General features: G+C 50.6%; 1 long non-coding RNA gene across 2 annotated transcripts; it reads left to right on the top strand.

Annotated features, from left to right (window-relative positions):
- The first annotated feature begins 8,699 nt into the window (after positions 1-8,699).
- On the top strand, positions 8,700-17,622 carry LOC148778639 (uncharacterized). 2 transcript variants are annotated; one of them, XR_016036076.1, is made up of 3 exons: positions 8,700-12,893; positions 13,739-13,905; positions 15,207-17,622. It is a non-coding gene; the product is annotated as an uncharacterized LOC148778639 (long non-coding RNA). The 2 variants fall into 2 exon arrangements; XR_016036075.1 differs by having other exon boundaries at positions 8,700-13,470.
- The last annotated feature ends 6,981 nt before the right edge of the window (positions 17,623-24,603 follow it).

Raw genomic sequence — 24,603 nt, 5'->3', positions numbered from 1 at the left:
ACGACTCATCTCTAGTTGAGTGTGAACTCGGAGTCCTTGGACCTTGCTGCAGAATCCACGGGGTTGCCCTTGAGTGTCAATAGAAGAGACAGGACTCGTCTAGTGTTGCTAGGTAAAGCTGGGGTTCCTCTTCAGTTGAAAGTGGAATGGCCCATTATGATCAGGTGAGATGTGATCACGGGGCTCCTATTAAATTGTGGCGGGAAATTCAGAATTCTTCTTTCATCGGGACAGGTATCTCTGGGCGACCCTTGAGTTTCACCAGGGAATTCAAGCCCCATATCGAATTTTGAGAAGGAACTCGGAACTTGGGTCTAGGCGGTGCAGGAGAAAAAGGACCTCTTCTTACTTTGAAGGAGGAATCTTCGATGTTTTTCTTGAGTTCCTGCATCCTCTCAAGTAACGACGGGAATATTAGGGAGCCTCCCGTGTTGTCTCTGGGAAAACAGAAAGCCTTTCCATTTGTAAGGGGAACCTCGGGATTCCTTTGGAGTCGCTGCAGAGAAACAGGTCTGCATCTAGATTCGAGACCGTCAACTGATGATTCCTCTCCAGTGGAAACAGGGTTCTCGTGGTTGCTCTCAAAATTCTCCTTGGGAGTCAGGCCTCAACTCGTGTTCAGACAAGGAACTCTGCATTATTCTCTAGTTGTAAAAGGGGTGTTAGGCCACAGTAGAGTTGAATTTCTACCTGAAGATTTTATCGAGAATGCTCGGGCAGTCAGGTCTCCACTAGCCTTGTGAATTGATACTCGAGGTGTAGATTTGAATCGGTGCAGTATAATTAGACAATATCACGAGTGGTTGGGGACATTGGTACCTTTTTGAATTGTGTTTTGAAACTCCGGGGATCCTCCTGAGTTTCAAGGTGATTGCAGCCTCCTCCTAATTTGCGACGGGAAAGTCTGGATTCCATTGCAGACAAAGCAGGGGAATCGACTCTGGAAAAGAGGACTGGAAAACGGGTCACTTTGTCAGTTGTGGCAGGAAACTGGGTGTTCCTCTCGAGTGGGGCCAGGTGTGGTGGTGTAGTTTTGAGTCGCATAAAGAATGGTAAGTAACCTTTCAAGTTTCCAGAGGGAATGTGGGATTTCTCTTGAGAATCTACAGCGGAAATATTTCTCATATCGCCTTTAGGGGAGAATCTTGTGGTTTTTCTCGAATTGCAGCAGGAAGCTTGGGTTCCCTCTCAGGTAATGATTCGGACCTCAGGAACTCGCTCGTGTTATCCCAGGGAAGTCAGGTCTCCTCTCGTGTTGGAAGGGGAACTTCGGGATTCCTCTTGAGGCGCGGCAATGGAATAGGCCCTCATCTAGCATTGAGTCCTTATATTGTGTGCTCCTCTCCAGTGGGGATGGCTATATCGGGGAACTTTTTGAGTCGCATAAAGAGTGTCAAGTACCCGTTCGAGTTTCAAGCGGGAATGTGGGATTTCACTTGATACGCTGCAGCAGAAATGTTCCTCATCTTGCATTGATGGGGGAATCTTGTGGTTTTTCTCGAGTTGCGGCGGGAAGGTTATGGTTTCTCTCAAGATGTGACGTGGAAATCAGGACTCGCTCGTGTTGCCCCAGGAATGTCAGGTCTCCTTTTCTGTTGGAAGGGGAACTTCGGGATTCCTCTCGAGGCGCGGCAAGAAATAGGCCACGTCTAGCCTTGAGTCGGTCAACTGTGTTCCTCTTCAGTGGCAACAGGGATCTCTGGGTTATTATGTAGGTTCTACTGGGGAGTCAGCCTTGTGATTTGAGGTATGGAATTCTGCTTTCTCATCAAGTTGCAAAAGAGGAGTCAGTCCTCGCTGAGTGATCTGGTGGTTTAATAGGACATTTTCTATAGTCTCAGCATGGGTGTCAGGTCTCCCATCATGTTGTGAAGGGATACTCGGTGTTCCATTGGAGCTGTGCAAGAACATCAGGACCTACCTCGGTTGGAGGAGGAACTCAGAGTCCTATATCCTTGCAGCAGGATCCACAGGAGAGCACTCGAGTTTCAATAAGAGACAGAGGCCTCCTCTTGTGGTGGAACAAGCAGGAAGAATTCCTCATGAGATGGAGCAGGGATTGAATGCACATATCATGAGGAGGTGGGGAATACGGAGCTCTCCTAGAGGTGTGCACAGAAATTTGTGCCTTCACTCGATTGAAGACGGGTGTTCTGGTAGCCCCTTGAGTTGTAAATAAGGATTCAAGCCTCCTATCGAATCTTGAGAGACAACTCGGGATTGCTCTCTAAGTGCTGCAGGGAAAAAATGGCTTCATGTATCGTTGCTTTGGGCATCTCGTTGCTTTTGGCGAGTTGTGGAGGGAAGTTTGGCTTTCCTTTCGAGTTACGACGGGGAATTCAGGGAGACTCTCGTGTTGCATCAGGAAAGTAAGTTACGAGGGCAAGCTCAATATTGCTCGAGTCACTGCAGAGGAGTTGGGCTTCAATTTGCATTAAAAGGGGTAACCATAAAGCGTTTCTCGAGTTGGGGCAGGAATTTTTCGGAATCCTCGAGTTGGAACAGGTGCTTCACGGAGCCTCTCACGTGGCCTCTGGGAAGTCTGGAATCCTTTTGAGGTGTGAGTAGCCTTTGGAATACCTCTCGAGTGAGTGCAAAGGCCTAGGGTCTCATCTGGAGTTGAAGCGCTAACCTCAGGGTGCCCCTCCAGTTCTGACATGGATCTCAGTGTTCCTATGAAATTTCAACAGATGAGTCATGCCAGGTCTCTTGTTGAGGCATGGAACTCTGCTCTCCTTTCGAGTTGTTAAAGGGTTGCGTGATTCCTGTCGAGTTGAATTTCTGTCCTGGCGCTTTTTCTCAATGATGGACCTGGTAAGTCAGGCCTCCCTTCGTGGTGTTAGTTGATCCCGGGGGTTCTATTTGAATTGGGACAGTGGAATCAGGTCTTAAGTCGAAAGTTAGGGGAAATCGGAGTCATTTTGAATTTTGGCACGACCCACTGGGGTCCTCTCAAGTTTAAAGGGGAGAACGTCCTCCCCTTCAGATTCGACAGGAACATCGGGATTCCATCCCAGATGAATCAAGGGAATCGATCCTCATCTTGAGATGATGAGTGGAAAGCGGGGCTCTTCTTGACCTGTGGCAGGAACCTCGCTGCTCCTCTCGAGTTTGGCCGGGAATCTCTGGAAACTTCTTGAGTTGCGTAGAGGGTGCCGAGTATTCTTTCGAGTTTGTAGATGGAATGTGGGATTTCTTTTAAGCCGCTTCAGTGGAAAGGGGTGTCCTGTAGCGTGGAAGGCAGAATTTCATGGTTTTTCTCAAGTTACTGCTAGAAGCTTGGAGGTCTTCTCCAGTTACGACGTGGACCCCTGGGACTCCCTAGTTTTGCCTCAGGGAAGTCAAGTCTTCTTTCGTGTTGAAAGTAGAACCTCGGCATTCCTTTCGAGGCATTGCAGGGCATGAGGGCCACATTTAGACTTGAGTCAGTAAACTCATTGTTCCTCTCCAGTGGCCACAGGGATCTTGGGGTTGCTATGGAGGTTCCACTGGGAAGTCAGGCCTAGTCTTTGTTGAAGGTGGAACTCTGCTTTTCCCCCGAGTTCTGAAAGGGATGTCAGATCTGCTGTCTGCTCAAGCGGGAATTTACGGTTTTTCGAGAGCCAAAGTGGGGGATTCATGTCTACTATCATGTTGGGAGGTGATACTCCGTATTTCACTGGAGCTGGGTTAAGCAAAGCATGACTCATCTCTAGTTGAGTGTGAACTCGGAGTCCTTGGACCTTGCTGCAGAATCCACGGGGTTGCCCTTGAGTGTCAATAGAAGTGACAGGACTCGTCTAGTGTTGCTAGGGGAAGTTGGGATTCCTCGTCATTTGAAAGTGGAATGGCCCTTATCTTCAGCTGAGTTGTGATCACGGGGTTCCTCTTAAATTGTGGCTGGAAATTCGGAGTTCTTCTCTCATCGGGACGGGTACCTCTGTGATGCCCTTGAGTTGCATCAAGGAATTCAAGCCACATATCGAATTTTTATAAGGAACTCGGGACTTCTCTCTAGGCGTTGAAGGAAAAAAGGGCCTCTTCTTGCTTTGAAGGAGGAATCTCAATGTTTTTCTCGAGTTGCTGAGTCCTCTCGAGTAACGACAGGAATATCAGGGAGCCTCCGTGTTGTCTCTGGGAAGACAGAAAGCTTTTCCATTTGCGGGGACCTCAGGATTCCTTTGGAGTCGCTGCAGAGAAACAAGTCTGCATCTAGATTCGAGTCCGTCAACTCATGATTGCTCTCCAATGGAAACAGGGTTCTCGTGGTTGCTCTCAAAATTCACCTGGGGAGTCAGGCCTCGTCCCGTGTTCAGACATGGAACTCTGCATTATTCTCTAGTTGCAAAAGGGGTGTTAGGCCACAGTCGAGTTGGATTTGTACCTGAAGATTGTATCGAGAATGCTCGGGAAATCAAGTCTCCACTTGCCTTGTGAATTGATACTTGACGTTAGATTGGAATCGATGCAATGGAATCAGACAATATCACGAGTGGTTAGGGACATCGGTATCTTTTTGAATTGTGTTTTGAAACCGTGGGGATCCTCCCAAGTTTCAAGGTCATATTGGCCTCCTCATAATGTGCGACGGGAAATTCCGGATTCCACTGAGACAAAGCAGGGGAGTAGACTGTCACCTGGAAAGGAGGACTGGGAAACGGGGCACTTTGTCTGTTGTGGCAGGAAACTGGGTGTTCCTCTCGAGTGGGGCCGGGTATGACGGTGTAGTTTTGAGTCGCATAAAGGATGGTAAGTAACCTTTCGAGTTTCCAGAGGGAATGTGGGATTTCTCTTGAGAATCTGCAGTGGAAATGTTCCTCTTCTCGCTTTCAGTGGAGAATCTTGTGGTTTTTCTGGAATTGCTGCAGGAAGCTTGGGGTCCCTCTCGAGTAGCGATTCGGACCTCAGGAACTCACTCGTCTTGTCCCAGGAAAATCAGGTCTCCTCTCGTGTTGGAAGGGGAAGGTCTGGATTCCTCTCGAGGCACGACAGAGGAATAGGGCCTCATCTAGAGTTGAGTCCTTATATTGGGTGCTCCTCTCCTGTGGGGACGGCTATATCGGGGAAAATTTTGAGTCACATAAGCGGTGTCAAGTACCCGTTTGAGTTTCAGGCGGGAATGTGGGATTTCTCTTTGACTCTGCAGCGGAAAAGTTCCTCATCTCGCATTGAGGGGAGAATCTTGTGATTTTTCTCGCGTTGCAGCGGGAAGCTTGGGGTTTCCCTCGAGTTGCAACTTGCATCTCAGGAACTCTCTCGTGTTGCCCCAGGCATGTCAGGTCTCCTTTCCTGTCGGAAGGGGAACTTTGAGATTCCTCTCAAGGGGCGGCAGAGGAATACTGCCACATCTAGCCTTGAGTCGGTCAACTGTGTGTTCCTCTCCAGTGGCGACAGGGATAGCGGGGTTACTATGTAGATTCTACTGGGGAGTCAGCCTCATCTCGATTTGACGTATAGAATTCTGTTTTCTCATCGAGGTGTAAAACATGAGTCAGTCCTCTGTTCCTGCTCTGGTGGTTCAATAGGACATTTTCTATAGTCTCAGCATGGGTGTCAGGTCACCCATCATGTTGCGAAGGGATACTCGGTGTTTCATTGGAGCGGTGCAAGGACATCAGGACCTACCTTGGATGGAGGAGGAACTCAGAGTCTTTTATCCTTGCAGCAGGATCCACGGGAGAGCACACGAGTTTCAATAGGAGACAGAGTCCTCCTCTTGTGGTGGGAAAATAAGGAAGGATTCCTCATGAGTTGAAGCAGGGATTGGACGCACATATCGTGAGGAGGTGGGGAAAACGGGGCTCTTCTAGAGGTGTGCACAGAAACTCGGGGTTTCTCTAGATTAAATACGGGTATTTTGGGAGCCCTTTGAGTTGTAAATATGGATTCAAGCCTCCTATGGATTCTTAACAGAGAATTCGGGATTGCACTCCAGATGCTGCAGGAAAAAATGGCCTCATGTTTTGTTGCCTTGGGCATATCGTGGCTTTTGGGGAGCTGGAGAGAGAATTTTGGCTTTCCTTTCGAGTGACGATGGGGAACTCGGGGAGACTCTTGTGTTGTGTCAGGGAAGTAAGTTACGAGGGAAAGCTCGAGATTGCTCAAGTCACTGCAGAGGAGTCGAGCTTCAATTGGCATTGAAAGGGGTAACCACAAAGTGTTTCTCGAGTTGGGGCAGGAAACTTTCGAATTTCTCAAGTTGCAACAGGTGCCTCACGGAGACTCTCAAGTTGTCTCTGGGAAGTCTGGAATACTTTTGAGGTGTGAGTAGATTTTGGGATTCCTCTCGAGGGAGTGCAAAGGCCTAGGGTCTCATGTGGAGTTGAAGTGCTAACCTCAGGTACCTCTCAATTTCTGACACGGAGCTCACTGTTCTTATGAAGTTTCAACAGGGGAGTCATGCCAGCTCCCCGAAAACTCGGTTTCTCTGAGGAACTGTCTTCTCCTTAGGGAAGTCTGAGTATTCCATAGTAGGAAAACTGACTTCAGGTCTGCCTCAAGAGTTTTCAATTCCAAGATTGCCCTTGATTCTACAGTTCAGTCAGCCAGGGCGTTCTGTCCACAGTGTGGTGTCAGCACTCTGGGGGGGGGGCGTTGTGGGGTGTCCTCCCCTCAGCTCTGAGCCCCAAGGTGGGTGAGGTCCTGAGGCGGTGTCCCCTGCAGCCCGTGCACACTTCAGCACTGAGGGAGTGCCTCCTGTGTCGCTCAGAGCCTCACACGTTCTGGTGAAAAGCCGCCTGCATCAGAAAAGCTGGGGTTTTGTGGTTGGCAAATTCCCTATCAGATCTGCATTTTCCTTTTTCACTTAATACAGTGTGAAGATTGGCATGTTAGAAGACAGTGGTCCAAGGACATGCGTTTGAGTTTTACTCATCTCATCAGTAGATTTAAGAAGTTTTCTTTAGACACGGTCTTGGCAGTTATAGCAATTTACAAAAGGGGACAGAATCCAAAGGCCCGCCTCGTGGTGAGCAGGGGGCCTTGGGTCTGGGTACAGCCGGGTGGCTGGGGGCCCTGAGGCCTGCCTGGTGCCACACCCGCAGAGCGGTTCCCCTGTCCCTAGTCCACGTTCAGAGTGGCTGCAGGCCGGCGACCCTGCACAGGACCTGGCAGAGCTGCTACTCAGATTGTTCTCGTCACATCAGCTGAGGCCGAGGTGCCCGTCCCTGTCGGCCGAGAGTGGGGGGACTGGGGGAAAGGCAGGGAGTGCACAGCACAACCAGCAAATGCAAGTGGTGCCGCCTCACTTTTGACGCCATAGACAGACTGCTTTGTAGGCCGTGTTTGAGCACAGACGAGCTCAGAAAGATTGCCTTTCCCCACCCCCAAAGGAAATATGGAATGGTTATATATTAATATTCTTATTTTTACAGCAAGTTGTCAGATAAAAGTAATTTTCCCTTATGCAACAAGTTGACTTGATGTAAATGGTAAATTCTGTCCATCAACTTTTCAACAGTGAAAACTTTCAAGATGTATAAGTAGAAGTGAAACTGGAGAGTTTAGTTCCTGTAGGAATCTTATATTTTAATTTAAAAATCATTTTATTTGCATAATCGAGTATTTAAACTGCTGTATAACATCCTCCATGACACAGCAGGGGAGAAGAGCAGTAACCATGAATTCTAGGTTAATACGGCACATTGACATGAATCCAGAAACTCACACAAAGCTGGGGGAGAACTTCATCAAGTGATGCGTTTGTACATATACAATCTCAAAAAAAAAAAAAGATCGACTCAGCACTTCATCTGGTCTGGGGACTTGTATTTAGAAACTCCAGCTTGTTCGTGAATCTCTGTTTTGACTGTACAGAGTTCCCGATTCCCAGTGGAAAAGACTTGAGGCACTGACGTGCATCTCTGCCCTGAGAGCAGGGAAAAGGTAAAGGCTGTCAAATTCAGGTATCTCCTCACAGGGAGAGAGTCACCACCCAGGCCCCGTCAGAATGTTAGAGTAAATAAGTGCAACCAAACGTGAATGATCAGGGGCCACTTTGTAAGACTCAGTGCTAGTTACTCTAAGTTTGAGAATATTCAAAAGAGGGAAAGTTGAACCTTTTTGCTGAGATGTTAATTGAGCAACTGTTTCTGGAATTTGCTAATCGTGACACAGAATGCCAGCCCAAATGTGTTGTCGAGACACACTCCCCTGCTGACAAAGGCACGTGACGGGTTTTATTCTATTTTAGGTTGATCGAAGAGAAGAACACAGAGCAGTCGGCCGAGGAGACTGAGAGCAGTGTGGGCAGCGGGAGCTTAGGCAACCTCCGTCATTTTATTTATTTTTTATTTATTTATTTATTTTTTCAGCTTGTCAAATTTATATTTTATTAAAGGGATGTCTATGTGTCCTGTCAATGGGTTTATGTCTTCTTTCAGTGTATTTATTTATTTTTTTATTATTATTTTTTTTGGAGGCTAATTACTTTACAATACTATATTGGTTGGTTATGCCATACATGCTCCCTCAACCTGTATCCCGCCTCCTCGCTTGCCAGCTCCTGCTCGCACAGCAGTGGGCGCTCCAAGCCCCAAAGGATGTGGCACAGCCCGCCGCAGGAAGTAGACAAGCTGGGCATCACGACTGGGATATGTGTCTGGCTCCTCCCTGCCGCGTCCCTCCCCCAGCACACTGGTTTTCTTTTGTTTGTTTGTTTTTTCTCTTTTTACCCAGAAGAAAATCAGGTACATTTGCTACGCTCGGAGGTCTAAGATTTTTTAAAACTGCCTAGTCTTTATGGCACAGTGACAAATTCAGTTCAGTTCAGTTCTGGACCACTGGCTTAGCACGTCATCGTGAACTCAGCCAGAGCCTGCCTCTGTAACATTGGGCCTGGCCTGTGCTGGGCACAGCAGCTGCAGGGAAGTTTCTGTTCTCAGGGAGCAGACAGCTTCATGAAAGTAACCATAGGCAGCTCTCATGGCGTGTGAAAACCGTGCCGCACATTTTCCACTGGGGATGCCTGACTGCAGGGTGCAGGGCATGCGGTGGGGACAAAACCCAAGAATCTCAACTGGTCTGCTTGCTGATGGGCCTGGCCGTGCGCTCAGGCCAGCTCTACGTGTGAAACCAGGTTAAAAGCCGGGGGCCCCAGGGAAGAAGTCGGGCTTCCTCACTCTTCCGAGTCTAAAAACAGGATGACTACCTAGGGCTTTTGGTGACAGAGTGTGTGGCTCTAAAGCACATGTCCCAGCTTGCTTTCATGTTTAGCCTGGGTTTTGTGAGTGCATTGCTGTTTACCCCATGAAATCACGTGTACAACACTCTGCTTTGTAACTGCACTTGCATTATCACTGTTTCCGTTACCACCCATTTCATGTTAGCTATATTGTTAGTCAGCATATAATTAAATTCACTGTGAATCATTTTAGTGGCATGTGAAGTGGTAACTAGTCCATGTTGTGGTCTTTTGACACGCTGTTTTTATAATTTGCATCATTGACTAAGTAGTTGAAATTTAAAATTCTTTGATGATTTCTCTGTGGTTTCATGCTTGATTTCTTTCCGAGTATTTGTAAAAGAACAGTTCTGTATATGTTTTCCTTGCTGTTGGACTTCTCTGACGGTGTGTCTGCTTTTGTCATTGGTTTTGATTTCCTGTCTCATCCTGCTGTCTGCTTAGTCGTTGTCAGTCAGGCAACGGTCAATCAGTCGTTGTCAATCAGCTGTCGTTTGCCCATCCGTCTCCCCTCCCCCATCCTCCCACTTGCTCTGGTCATAGCGGTGCTGTGGTCCACAGCGTGAGTCCCCTTAGTAGGGTTTGTGCTTTGTCTTCGTGTCTCATTAAATGGTGTGTTTCCCCCATAGCAGTAAGTTTGAATTAGCGTATCACTAAGCAGTTACAGGAGAAGGCAATGGCACCCCCACTCCAGGACTCTCGCCTGGAAAATCCCATGGACGGAGGAGCCTGGTAGGCTTCAGTCCATGGGGTCGCGAAGAGTCAGACACGACTGAGCGACTTCACTTTCCGTTTTCACTTCCATGCATTGGAGAAGGAAATGGCAACCCACTCCAGTGTTCTTGCCTGGAGAATCCCAGGGACGGGGGAGCCTGGTGGGCTGCCATCTATGGGGTCGCACAGAGGGGACACGACTGAAGCGACTTAGCAGCAGCAGCAGCAGCAGCATGCAGTTATAAGCATAATGTAGATGGATCCTAAACTACATAACGTGTGTAATTCATAAATGAGATGATCCTTACATAAAGAAATGACCCTCTTAAGTGTAGATTTAATGGACTTTTGACACAATATCCTTTCTGTGTAGGCGCTTGTATTTAAGACTCTCAATGTCATCAGCTTTTGCACAGTTAATGTCTCTCTTAGACTTTAAAAAAGTATCTTCTATGGTTAATGACTGCACCTGCTATTATGCTAGTTTTCATTCTTACATATTTTCACAGGGAACCTGCTTTAATGAATTTATTTTGAGAAGTTTTAAATCAAATTCTTTGTAAGGATTTTACATAAATATCCAATAAGTGGTCAGATTTCTTCAATGTTGAAATAGGTATTATGGTAACTTCCTCATCAGTTAAATTACTAATTTAATGTTTAACATTTTTTTTTGAGAGAAACTAATTTATAGAGAAATTTGGCTGAGAATAGACAACTGTTAAGGCCCTTTATTGTACAGAATGCTGTGCTTTATTAAGTCACGATATTGTAATGGAATTGTATCGTCTGAGTAATAATTGATAGTGTTTCTCTAGTAAATCTTCAATAGCTTATTTAATTTCTGTGGTCAAAAATATGTTCTGTTTCCAGTTACATGTTCTCTAAATCTTCATCTCACTTATATGTTTGCAGTCTTTTTTGCTTTACTGTCTTTGCCTATACTGATTCTTGAATTTTTAGCTTCAGAGTCACAATAAATCTGGTGTCTTTTCATTTCTTTGCATGCATCTATCAACCTAGTGATTTAAGGAAGCATCGTTGAAAGGTAAACTACTTAGTACTTTAGCATGCCTTTGTTTCTCTGTGAAGTGTTAAACAGTCCTTATCGTTTAACATGAATGAACACTATGTGGTTATGTACTGGTGAATAATTGACGTTTTAATGGAAGTAACGAAGCTCACCTACCACTTAAAATATGCTGATGGTTCTGTTGGAAATAGGTCATTTGTTGGGACAATTGTAACAGTTTGCTTTCTCCCACTTGTTTGCCTTCTAATCATCTCATGCTTATTTATAATAGACATAGTATCATTGGTTATTTTTAAATTTTTCTTTACTTATTTTTTTTGCCATGCTGCACAGCTTATGGGATCTTACTTCCGCAACCAGGGATCAGACCAGTGTCCCGGCAGTGAAAGTGCCAAGTCCTAACCTCTGACCACCATGGAATTTACATTCGGTGTTTTCTTAAAAGTCACGACTGTTAGATTTTCTTAAAAGACATAGATGTTAGATTTGCGGGAAGCCAATTTACTGACGGTGGGTAGCAGTGTGCAGGAGACTCTGTGCACCGGGCACCGTGTCAAGTGCTTTCCAAGTCTGTCATCTCATCCCACAGACACCCAGGTGAGGTCTAGGCTGCTGTTATCCCCATTCAGCAGACATGGACACTGAGACTGAGAGAGCCCAGGCTCACACACAGCAGAGCGGTGCGGACTGGTCTGATCAGAGCCTGGACGTGTACCCGTGGTGCCGTCCAGCTCTCTTTCCTCCTGAGGCTCTCGTGTCCATCACGGCATCCCTGATGGAGGGAGCATCAGGAGGGAGCTCGGTGCCGCTCCCCTCGGGTCACTTGGATGAGCCCCTGTTGTTGGGATCCAGTGCCCCGAGGGTTGGCCTTCCTTGTCCCTCTCCCGCTCCCAGCCCGCTGACCGAGGACTCCTGGGGCCTTCCCGCAGGACTCGGGCAGCCGCACTCTGGTTCAGGCAGCTCAGTGCCCGGGAGCCCTCCTGTTGGGCACAGCAGGGCAGCGCCGTCACCCTGGGATTGGTGGCCGGGGTGTGCCGCTCTGTCAAACCTCAACATGGATCAGCCGTAGGCACCCATATGTCCCCTCCCTTTTGAACCTAACTCAAATCTCCCTCCCTATTCCACTGTTCTAGGTTGATACAAGATCATCTGTTAGTGAGACCTAGGGGTGCTTTATGGCAACCACAGTGAGCGAATTACACTCGAACTGTGTGTAAGCACTTCAGGGTGTAGCCCCCAGTCTGTGTGTTCCCTAGAAATCCAAGGCAGACCCGTGGTGTTCGCATGGAGGGGTTAGGTACCTTTTCTGTGTTTCTCTGGTCGTGATGGGTTCCAGTAACCTGCATCATCACTACAAATGCTCTTGGGTGGTGGCACAAGCGGTGTGCTTTCCTCCTTCAAACAGAAAGGTCTGGACGGCTTTGCTGAGAGGTTTCTTACTCTTGAAACTGGTTCTTCTGAGCAGCGTCTGGCGATGAGCACAGTCCTTTCATCAGGGCAGTTCATGCCATGCAGGGTTCACGGTGCTGGCATTGCTCTGCCCTCCTGCCCGGCAGGGCCATCTGGTTGTTGGGTTCCAGGGAGGGCAGAGCCCGGCTGCAGGGAGGCTCTGGTCCGGGGTCTCTGCACTCAGTCGGGTGCTCTCGCTGCCCCACAGCCCTGCCTCTCTTGAACAAGACAGTCCTTTAAGATGGCATTAAGCTATAACAAGGGTTTATTTTGTACTTGGGGGAAAGCATAGCTAATAGATTTTCAAATAAGTTTCTGGTTATAATGTAAAGCCTGTGAGATTGCCTTTTACGACAGTCTTTTGTTACCCAATTTTACACTTACCTCATTCCCTCAGCCGCCAGCTATCCGGGAAGAGGTAGGAGGCATCGAAGGCAAAACCTCGACCCCTGCCTCGCCGTGGTCCCTTCGGCTGGACCGGCTGCACACGGGGTCGCTGCGCACAGCCAGCCACGAGGCCATCAGGGACGCCTGCAAGTAAGGGGCCTGTGCGCCTCGGCATCAGTTTCAGGAGCCCTGCGCCTCTTGTCTTGAAAGAGTTGCAAGGATGATTTTACATGAATCCCACTGGGTTCGGTGCCTGGGTTTAGTGGTGGACTTCAGGTGCTGGGGGAGGAGAGCTCAGTGACCTCAGTGATTTTAGGAAACATCTGTCTCGATGGATTGACTCCTGTGGGAGCTTTCCTCCTGCTCTTGCTAGAGGTCTGCCCGGCCCGGGGTGCGTTCCTGCTGGTGGCGGCCCCTTGCCTCTCGGGTTCACTCTTGAGGGTCCCTCCCTTTTCCTCAAGCGTCTCCTCTCAGGAGACTCTGTCCACTCCCGTGACTGACACTGTCCTCATTCAGACCACCACCTGCTGATCTCCTGTCCTGAGCCAGGCAGCACTCGATGGAGGGCACGTGTGGTCACCTGACCAGCAGCCCTGCACGGTGACCGTCGCTCTCCTGCCACTGCCAGGGGCAGTCACCGTGCGGGAGGCAGGGCTACTGCCCAGAGCCGGGGAGCTCGCCTTCTCTGGGAGTGTCGTCACCTGCCGAGCAGCGACCCTGAGGGAAGGTTGGAGCGCCCTCTGCACCAGCTGGCCTGGGGTCAAGTCCTCCTTGGGGGAGAGCTAGAGGCAGGGAATCACAGCTTCCCGGGGTGGTTGTCTGTGGCCAGGAGCCTGCTTTGCTCGTGTGGAGTGTGCTTGGTGAAGGAGACTCCACGGTCTGCTGCGAGGTTGAGGCGCGGGTGTTGCTGGGTGCCCGGTTCTATCAGTAGGTCCTGTGGACGGGTGTGTGTTTGCACAAGGGTGCCAGATAACGGTCGTTTTCTCTCCCCGAAGCTCGACAGGCTCCCAGGACAGCCCCGGGAGCAACCCCAGCAGCAGCAGCCAGGACTCGCCGCACAAAGCAGCAAAAAACAAAAGCATCAGGTACTCCATCAGCCGCATATTTCAAAAGAAGTAAAAGGGCCGGCCCGGACACCCCGGCAAGGAGGCATTCGGACCAGGTGGGTGCTTCACCGTTCGGAGTTAGGGGGCCTGCAGGCATGTCCCTTCTGCGTCTCCCCCGTCATCCCCACGAGGCACCTGTCACTCACGCTGGGGGTCCTCCTGGGAGCAGGAGCGGAGGAGGCGTCTGTCTTCTCGGTGGGTCTGAGATGATCTGATGAGTTAATGAGTGGTTGGGTGGATGGATGGATGAATTCGTCAGTGGATGGGTGGATGGATTAATGAGTGGATGAACAGATGGCTGGCTGGATGGGTGGATGAAGGGAGCATGGAATGAATAAAGCAGATGTTTATACTCCAATGCTAGAAACATATTCTCCCAAATTGCTTGAGTAGGAGCTGGGCAATGGTTGTTTCCTCCAGAACAGTGACAGGTGTTTGGAAACGGCTAAGTGCTCATCAGTGAGGGGTGAGGTACAATCTGTGGACAGCCCACAAGGAAGAGCCCCCTCCTTCCTGCCACCGTCCCCACCCCCAGGAGCCCGTCAGGGGCTCTGCCCACGGCCCCCGCCCCACCCCACAGCCGCGCAGGTCCTCCTGGGGGCTCCTCAGCACACAGTGTCATCACCAGGCCCCCACCTCACTCGGCGCCATCTCCTGGAGGACAGGGTGTGTTCCTGCCTCTCCAGCCAGATATTTGCTGAGTGTCTTGTTTGTGCTGGGTGTGGGATGTACAGGGGTAAGTAATGCAGATGTGGTCTGGAGCACAGTTTAGGGACAAGAGGGGAAAAGGAGCAGGTTATTACATCTCTCCCTGTTATTCAGAAATACAGCACTGCGAGGGATGCTGCATTGACTGTGTACCAAATGCTGCACGTGCCCCTCACCAAGCAGGGGCTGCCACCTCCCGATTTACAGAGGAGACATGGCCCCGCGGTTAGGGAGTGGTGAGGCAGGTTCACACCCACGCAGTGGGACCGGGCACTTTGCCGAACCCCAGCCACCTCTCCGGTGGATGCAACAGGAATGAGATGGTTCTATGGCATCACTGATTCAATGGACGAGAGTTTTAGCAAACTCCAGGAAATAGTGAAAAGGACACGAAAGCCTGGAGTGCTGCCGTCCATGGAGCGGCAAAGAGTCGGGCACAACTGAGCGACAGAACTGAAACCTGAGTGTGTGCTGAACTGCTTCAGTCGTGTCCGACACTCTGCAAGCCCAGGAACTGTAGCCCAGTAGCTCCTCTGTCCAGGGGATTCTCCAGGCAAGAATACTGGAGTGGGTTGTCATGCCCTCCTCCAGGGCATCTTCTTGACCCAGGGATCGAACCCACGTCTCTCGTTATCTCTTGCATTGGCAGGCAGGATCTTTACCACGAGCGCCACCTGGAAAGCCCCAGTGAATGCTGACAACTAGGAAATGCAGAAAATAAGGGCTGCTCCTAAGTTAAACCAAAAGAGCAGCAAGCACAGGTTGTAAAGTGGGAAACGCAGGATGAGCGACAGCAGTGCTGATGGAAACAAGCTAGGATGCGCTCACCCACATAAAGAAAATACCCATGCCATTCGGAAGAGGAGCCCGTCAGCCCTCGAGGGACAGTAGAACCGGAGCGGAAACCGAGGCCATGGTCAGCAGTGCCCACCCACAGGGCCCGAGTGGAGTAGTGTCACTCACCGGGCTTCCTGCGTCTCCAGAGCTGCTGGCGGTAACATCTCTGAGTGCTAGACTGGGCAGCGTCCCCGAGTGAGCTAAGACATCACTGCTCTCCTTCCAGTGCTGCTGCGGGGCCCTCTGTGGGCGGCCACGCTAATCCCCTGCCCTGCCACCCTCTGGGGCCCGGCTGTCCCCTGGGATCTTTTCAGCCCTTGATCTTGGGTGTTCCCAGCCCTCTGCCACGCAGGACTGGGACGCAACTCAGGACTTGGGCTTGAGACATCAAGGAGACCGTGAATCTGGACGGACCCCGCCCTGGGGCCTGTGAGAGAGCAGGAAAGCAAAGCCCCCACGGGGAGGAAGCAGAGCTGGGGAACGTGCCCTCAGCCACCACTGCCTTCTGCGCAAGTGCCTCTTCTTTGCCTCTCCTTGACCTGAAAAGAACCCCAGCTGCTGCTGCTCCGCAGGTGATTCCTAAAAATGCACCTCCTGCAAGAGCTGTTGTCCTGCTGCACTGGGACTGCCTGAGTGTGCTAAGGAGTGTCAGAAAACTGGGGATGCCACACCTCATACTGGAGGTGGAGGGCCTGATACTGGGAAGGGTCTAATGCCTGGGGAGGGTCTGAGGGTGAGGGGGGCCAGATGCTGGACTAGGGTCTCATGCTGGGGGAGGGCATGATGCTGGACTAGGGCCTGATGCTGGGGAACGGCCTGATGCTGGACTAGGGTCTGATGCTGGGAGAGGACCTGATACTGGATTAGGGTCTGACCCTGGGGGAGGGTCTGATGCTTGGGAAAGGTCTGATCCCGGGGGAGGGCTTAATGGTGGGGGGGAGAGCCTGATAGTGGACTAGGGCCTGATGCGGGGGGAACCTCTGATGCTGGCCTAGGGTCTGATGCTGAAGTAGGGCCTGATGCTGGGGGAGGGTCTGATGCTGGGTCGTGTCTGAAGCGGGACTAGGCCCTGATGTTGAGAGAGGGTCTGATGCTGGAGTGGGCCTGATGCTAGGGGCAAACGTCTGATGCTGGGGGGACCCTCTGATGCTGGATTAGGGTCTGATGCGTGGGGAGGGCCTGATGCTGGGGGAAGGCCTGATGCTGGACTAGGGCCTGATGCTGGGGGAAGATCTGATGCTGGACTAGGGCCTGACACTGGGGGTGGGCCTGATGCTAGGGGGCAGGTCTGATGATGGGGTGCAGCCTGCTCCCAGATGTTCACAGAGTTGAGTATAAACCTCTGTGAGAAATCTTTTTCTCATACATTCCTAGCCGCCCTTCTATGTTCTCTTTTTCCGAAGCATAGTTGCTGTGCACTATCGGTTTAATTTCTGCCGTACATCAGCATGAGTTAGCCATAGGTGTACGTGTGTCCCCTCCCTCTTGAATCACCCCCCACCTCCCCTTGCTGCATTCTTGTTTCTATGGATACATGAATAGTAAAGACTGTTGACTAAGATAACATAAAAAGCTCCCACACACAAGCGTGCACAGGCACACTCCCTAGTGCATCATTCGGGTCCGCGTCAGGGTTGCCCTCGGCCAACCCCCTGGGACCCACAGTGCGCCTTGACACCTGCACTTTGTTCCCACCCTTGGCCCGCTGCCCACGCCTCAGCAGCAGCGGGGCCCTGTCCCCGCAGATGCTGAAGTGATGGAACCCCTTGGCTCCGGAGCCAAGGGCACGAACACCCCGTCGGTCGTCCTTTGCGGACACCTATGTCTTCGCCTTCTGGCCTTTCCACTGTATCCATCGGCTTCTCCTAACAGAATGTCCGTGTGATGACACGGGCTCCCATTACCAGCTCTGGTCTGTTCTCAGGGAGAGGACAGCTTACCCTCAGCACTCTTGATTGGCAGTGGGAAATTTTGCTTCAATACTTTATTGAAAGAAAACAATAAATAATACTGCAATAAAAAAAGTTCAGAAGTAGACTGTGCGTACTTTGTCACATATTCAGGAAGTTCACAAAAGAGTAATAGGAAAACAACGGTAAGAATGAATTGTACAAGTAAATTAAAGGCGGAACCTACATGTAAAGAGACATGCTGTCTCTGTCTACCGAGATCCAGCTGCATAATAAATATCGCACCATGATCTGAACGCATCTCTTGCTGGCTTTTTTAATGTGCCACTGAAAAAGTTAAAGTTACATTTGTACTTATACAATCCAGAATGGCTATGTCATTGCAATCTAAAAATGTACACCTAGGTCCATTCTTTAAACATGTTTAGAAACAGATGTAAAAAGGTGATTTACATACAAATAAGGCCTTTGTCAGAGCTGCACTACGCTGTCTGTCTGGGAAGTGGCACCTTCGCTGTCCAGCTGGATGGCTCCGCAGCGGGCACAGGGCATCGCAATTGGTCCCCGATGAGTCTCACCGGAGAGGAGGGATCCGAGTCCAGAGACTAGGTTACCGGAGAGATTTTCATAGCCGTCTTCTAGTCATCCTTTCAGCCCAAATTTCATCAGAAGCTCACATTTAACACCCAGTACTTTTAAATCGCTTCACGCTGCAGACAAAAAGCATTTCTTGCCAGAAAAAGTACGGTTTAGGTCAGTCGTTAAAATCCAACAACCATTGGTTGGAATTAAGTTTTCTGATTTCAGAGTGATTGTTCAAGAGCTCGGTTACAGTCTGGAAGGGTAATGCACACTGTGTCGTGATTTTACAATCGCAGGAAAAGCCCTTCTCTCATGGTTTAACATGTAAAAGTTAAACAAGAAGGTTCTCGTATCGGTTTGACTTCTGTGCTCCTGTTCGCCTCCGCGGGCAGACCCACCGGATCCACCCGCTCTTTGACGTTTCCGTTTTCTTTTTCAGATGTGTCGAGTTTGTTCCTAGCGGTTATGTGTGTGTGTGTGTGTGTGTGTGTGTGTGAGTGAGTGAGTGAGTGAGTGACGAGTGCGTGCTTCTGATTTTCGTTGCGTCGCCACGATACGAGTGTGTTTCCAACACTGAGGCCCGTTTATTTGTGCCATTGTTGAAGGTTGCTTTTGCTGACAGCCGTCGTCGGGGCTCACCCAAAGGGTTTCTCCTGGCACGCCCAAAGAGTGGTGACAGGGACGGGGATGATGGCGAGTTATTTCTTCGGGGCGGGTGCTCGTGCCGCCTGACGTTGGCCTGCGGTCCCCCTCGGATGGGTGTGCATTCCGCTGCCCCCCAGGTAGGGTGCGAAGCATCCTTCCCTTCCCCTCCCGGTCGTACGTCCGTCGTACCTCGCCCAGGGACGTTGTCCTGTCCCCGTCGTGACTGAGCGGAGAAACGGCGCCCTAAGAGAGGAGCCACATCTGGCAACGAACGCGTCGCCCCCGAAACTCCTACGCTGCGGCCGGCTCTCTGGACAGCGTGCTGGGTGTCGGGCGCCACCTGCCGGCCATATATTTGTTCATAGGATTGACACAGACAAGCACTGCAGTACATTCATTTGAAAGACTAAAATCAGGTATCAGAACACGAATTGCTCTGAAAGGATATTTATAGCCTGAATATACAATAAAAAGTAAGTAATTATATAAATGAAGTCATAAGTTTACATAAACATAAGAAACATGAAATTCTAAAATATTTTCTCTATGGTATCCATGAGCTTTTCACTAATTAAAAACCCTGTCATAAAATATCTTCGGGTCCATATAACAAGTATCAACAGATTAAAGATTGCATCGAGTTGAAAATGTAGTCTCTGTCGTATCCTGGACGCTGTCTAATCACCTGTAGAAGTAGTGTGGGTAAACTGGAAACACACAGACGAGTCAGTCCTGGGACGGCGGCTGGTGCCCGAGCCCCTGCCCCTCCAGACACCCCCCCACACCCCATTCTGGGCTTCAGGGGCTTTGAGAATTCAGAGAAACACGGAGGACCAAGCAGATGAAGGAGAGAACTCTGTGGCGGACTTTATTCTGACATATAGCTAAAAGCTGCTGGTAACAATCCCCAAAACCCAATCCAGCTTTCTAGCTGAGAGGGGAACAGGACAGAGCAGACAGCCTCCTGCCCTCAGAGCGGCTGGAGCAGGGCTGGGCCCCCAGGCCGGACACACCAGAGGACTGCCCAGAGCAGCACCTGCAAGGGAGGGTGGCCCCTCAGCGGCGGCCGAGCCCCAGATGCTGGTGCACCTCCGTGAGAAATGCTGGCCTCCGCACAGAGAGGCCCAGGGCAGGGCAGCCTCGAGAACCCTGACGCCCTGGGCCCTGCTCCCTCCAAGACTGTGCACGCAGGGCATGGCCGGCAGCACTGCCTCTGTGGGAGGGACACCCGTGCACACGGACGCATGGGAGCCTTGGGCCGTGCTCTGACCAGTCCAGCGCCAACCGGGCGCCAAGGTCACATTCTCTGCTGCTGAGGGCTCTCCCAGGCCGACTTCCAGAGACCCGCTGACCCTCCACTCCCAGGGTGTGGCCTCCATGCCCCCGCGGGACCAGGCTTGCCAGTACTCACCCCGAAGCTCAGCAGGAGCAAGTCCTGACTGCAGCGGAATCCAGCCTCTGCATTCCTGCCACGCTGCCTGATCCCACGAGCGCGGGAGGAAGCGTGCAAACACAGTGCGGCTAACCGTGCAATGTCACACGAGGCACGAGGACACACACACACTCACACCCGCAGCAGAGCCCACTCCTACTGAGGGTCTGGGGAACCTCCTAGAGGGAGGATGAGCCGGGGAGAGCGAGCCTGGCAGCTGCCATCTGTGAATCCTACCCACCGGGGGGGTGGGCAGTCACACTAGAGCAGGAACAGCACAGTCGATGACAAAAACACCGACATGGGGACAGCTACTCCACGTGAGCAGCTGCCACTGTTTCTCCCTGGTCTCTCATCCCCTCCTTTCCTTAATTAACAACTGCCTGAATCTGCCCAGTGGAACTCAGGGAAGGTCATGGAGGCTGAATGAAGGCCGTTAATCAAAGAAACGGGGGACACAGAATGCCTTGTGCTCAGGAGCCCCAGGGGGCCCTGCATGGTATCGCCGGTTGGCCCAGCTGCAGTTTGCTCATCCTGTCTTCCTATTCTGGGCCACCCTTCCCTTTTCCATCCCCTGCTACATTTCACTGTCAGGGCACCGACCATGACACCCTTTCTCCGGGTTCAACCACAGCAGGGTCGAAGGGCTGCAGCCTTTCAGCTTCCCCTCTGCTGGCACCTTCACCACACAGGACAGGGTCTGTGTGCACCCTGCTTGTTTACTGCAGCTGGAGACCACAGGCGGTGTGTTTGCTCATGTGCTCACCCCTTTCGCTTCGGGCCAGGTTTGGGGGGTACTGGAGGAGCCCACCACAAGGCGCCCTGGAGGTGGGGCATCAAGGCCCGGACAGAAGGATCGGTTCTTCCAAAATTGCTGGGGATGGGGGATGGGGCAATTTCAGGGCCTCCTCCTCCTGACACTTGGGAGTCTGTTCTTTGTTTTACTTTGCGTGTTTGTCAGAGGCTTCCCCTTTTTCTGTGAGCACTTTCTGAGCCCCCTTCCGCTGTCCCTAGACCCTAGGAGAAAGCCTGGCGAAGGCGGGGACAAACTTGGGGCTGAAATCAAACAGATCATTTACTCTCTGTATATCTTTGGTCGAATTATTAACTCGTCCACACTTCGGTTTCCTTTCCAGGAACAGGCCAGAAACTCCTAGCTCCTGGGACACCCCAGAGGATGAAAGAAGGTGACCAGTTGACCGCCCATCCCCAGTCCTGGCACCAGCACACAAAGAAAGCAATGCCTTCTCTCTGTCCTCCCAAATGTCAGGCCCCAGAGTTTCCTCCCTTATGATACCCGGCCCCCCACCCTACCCCCGCCCAGGAGAGGTATTCAGCTCAACTCAGTGTCAGGAGACATGGGGGCAGGTGAGGGAAATTGACGGTGATTTTCCACTAGCTGTTCAGCACTGTGCTGGATATTTTAGGCATTGCTAGATCTTTCAGGCATTATTTCGTTATTAGGCAGAAAGCACACAAAAATCGGTAATGACTCAGGCCTGCCTTGAACTTTCCTGCCTTCTGTGTGGCAGATTTCAGAGACTCAGGCCCTGGATTTCTCGTCCTCTGAGCCTGGCCACTGGGTGAGACCTGGTCCCCACTTTCCCTTTGCTGGCTGGCCCTGCAGGCCAGCACACAGACCCCTTTTCAAAGTTTCACAGACAGACTGACAAAGGAAGTAACACAAGTTTCAGAATCTCACAGGGCTCTGTGACTGCAGTCTGGATTCTGCCCCCTTTTAAGAGCTGGTTCTGAGACACCCCTTGACCTCTTGCCTGTTGCAGCCATGCCTGGGGCTGGGGGTCTGCAGTCTCCTGTTTCTTTTCCAACCTGCCCCCAACTCACCCCTGGCCGCAGAGTGTTCAGACCACAGAGAGAGGGACCTTAGGACCTCCTGAGGCATTTGTGAGGAAATCCCCTTGGGGAATTTTCTCAAAATGGGATTTGGAAATTCTGCACCTTAGTCACTCTGGACAGAGGCAGCTCTGGGCAGTGACAAGAGAGGGGGGACAGGGATTTAGATCTGGGCTCTGGCCCCAGTTCAGCTCCAGTCCTCTTTGTGAGATGGTGGCAGACCTCTGCCCTTTGAGGCCCTCCATTTCCTCATCTAGGAAGTGGAGGTTTGACAGTATTGTTCCTGAGGCTGTTCTCGGTTGAAAGATACAAAACTAGAGGATTTGTGGTATTCCGGAGGAGAGTTGGGGGTACGTGTGCTATTGCCCCTAAAATCGATTCACATCACTTCTCCTGCAGCTAAGGCTGAGGGGTTATCTTATCATCTCTCCTTCCTTCCCGTCCAAGGGAAGGGACTCACCAAGGCCCGGGACTCACCTTACTCCCTAGCTCATGAAGTCCTTGTGTGGGCAGTACTGGTCGGTCCTTTCACCTCACTCCCTCCGTCACTCCTTCCCTTTCTCCACCCCCCACATCCCCCACCCCCGCCACCTTTCCATTCATTTCTACGTCTGTGACATGTAAAATTCTTCGGGGCTTCCCTGGTGGCTCAGTGGTTAAGAATCCACCTGCCAATGCAGGAAACACGGGTTCAATCCCTGGTTCAGGAAGATCCCACATTCTGTGTGACCACTAAGCCTTTGCGCCACAACTACTGAGCCTGTGCCCTACAGCCCAGGAGCCACAACTACTGAGCCCATGTGCCACAACTATTGAAGCCCGCACGCCCTAGGGCCTGTGCTCCACAACAAGGGAAGCCACCGCAATGAGAAGCCTGTGCACTGCACCTTGAGGGCAGCTCCCGCCTGTGCAACTAGAGAAAAAAAGCCCTCACGGCAATGAAAATCCAGCACAGCCAAATAGAAATAAAATAATAAAAAATAGAATTCTTTGTTTATTAATGTAGAAAACAACTTAAGCAGGAGGGTATTGTACTGGGGGAGATGCTGAGTAGTTCACAGAGTGGACAGAGCATTGGAGAACCTGACTTGGAAAAAGGGCAAGTGAGAAACCAGGGCATCTGGGCGGCAGTGCTACTGGACAGTCTCATCAGGGTACCACTGTTGAAACAAATATACCCCAACCATGTTTCCTATCCACGTCTCAATCTATTAAAGATTCATAGTCCTAGGGGAGGGAGGGTAAACAGCCAAGCTGGTGTCATTTTCTTGCTTCTTCTCTGGGAGAGGATAGAACTCTGCGATTTACAGTACCACTGAGACTGTAGAGCCTGGAGGAGAAATAAGTCCACAAAAGGATATCAAGATGATATTTGGAAGGGAGAATGGATACTGTGTAAGGAAGTTAAAAAACAAACACAGAAACATATTAAACCAATACTCCGCCCAACCATCCACCCATTAATCTCTCCATCTGTCCGTTTATCTATCTATACTTTCGGCCAACCCAGAAACACGCTTAAACAAAAAAAAAGCCAAAACCTTTTATTTTGTATTGGGGTATGGTGCTGGAGAAGACTCTTGAGAGTCCCTTGGACTGCAAGGAGATCCAACTATTCCATCTGAAAGGAGATCAGTTCTGGGTGTTCATTGGAAGCACTGATGCTAAAGCTGAAACTCCAATACTTTGGCCACCTCTTGCGACGAGTTGACTCACTGGAAAAGACTCTGATGCGGGGAGTGATTGGGGGCAGGAGGAGACGGGGACGACAGAGAGTGACATGGCTGGATGGCATCACCCACTCGATGGACATGAGTTTGAGTGAACTCTGGGAGTTGGTGGACAGGGAGGCCTGGCATGCTGTGATTCATGGGGTCGCAAAGAGTCGGACACGACTGAGCGACTGAACTGAACTGAACTGAACTGATAGCTGATTAACAATGTTGTAACAGTTTCTGGTGAACGGTGAAGGGACTAGGCATACATATACATGTATCCCTTCTTCCTCAAACTCCCCTCCCATCCAGGCTGCTGCAAAACAGTGAGCAGAGTTCCCTGTGCTAGAGCAGTAGGTCCTTGTTGGTTATCTATTTTAAATATAGCAGAAGAAACACACTAAAAAAGCCTTTTTTTTTTTTTTTTTGGTCTGTGTGGCATGTAGGATCCTAGTTCCCCGACCAGGGATGGAACCTGTGCCCTCTTCATTGGAAGAGTGGAGTCTTAAACACCGGATCACCAGGGAAGTCCCTGAAGAAACACATTTTTATTCAGCACCGCTGGCTCAGATGGTAAAGCGTCTGCCTGCAATGCGGGAGACCCAGGTTCGATCCCTGGGTTGGGAAGATCCCCTGGAAAAGGAAATGGCAACCCGCTCCAGTACTCTTGCCTGGAAAATTCCACGGACTGAGGAGCCTGGTAGGCTACAGTCCATGGGGTCGCAAAGAGTAAGACACGACTGAGAGACTTCACTTTCACTTTCGTGTTCCAGAGGCCATACCAGGCACTTGATAGACTGCAAACGTATCCCTCAGAAATATCACAAGAATCTTCTTGGATTTACATACAAAGGATGTATTAATGGAGCTGAAACAAAGATGAGGACCCAGAGAAAGGAATTCATGTCTAGCCACGCACTGGAGGGCCTCTAACAACATTTCTAGGGACAGAGTGACTCGCTTTGCATGCGGGCAGACAAGGGATGGATTTGTGGACGTGTATTGCAGGAGATTGCTCACCACAAGTGCACAACAGGATGTGGCCAGGATTTAACCTCTGAATCCTAGGCT

This window comes from Moschus berezovskii, chromosome 2 (genome assembly GCF_049115385.1).
Source record: "Moschus berezovskii isolate FMDL1 chromosome 2, NW_MosBer_1.0, whole genome shotgun sequence".
Taxonomy (NCBI): Eukaryota; Metazoa; Chordata; class Mammalia; order Artiodactyla; family Moschidae; genus Moschus; species Moschus berezovskii.
This window is presented reverse-complemented; position numbering and strand designations above follow the sequence as displayed.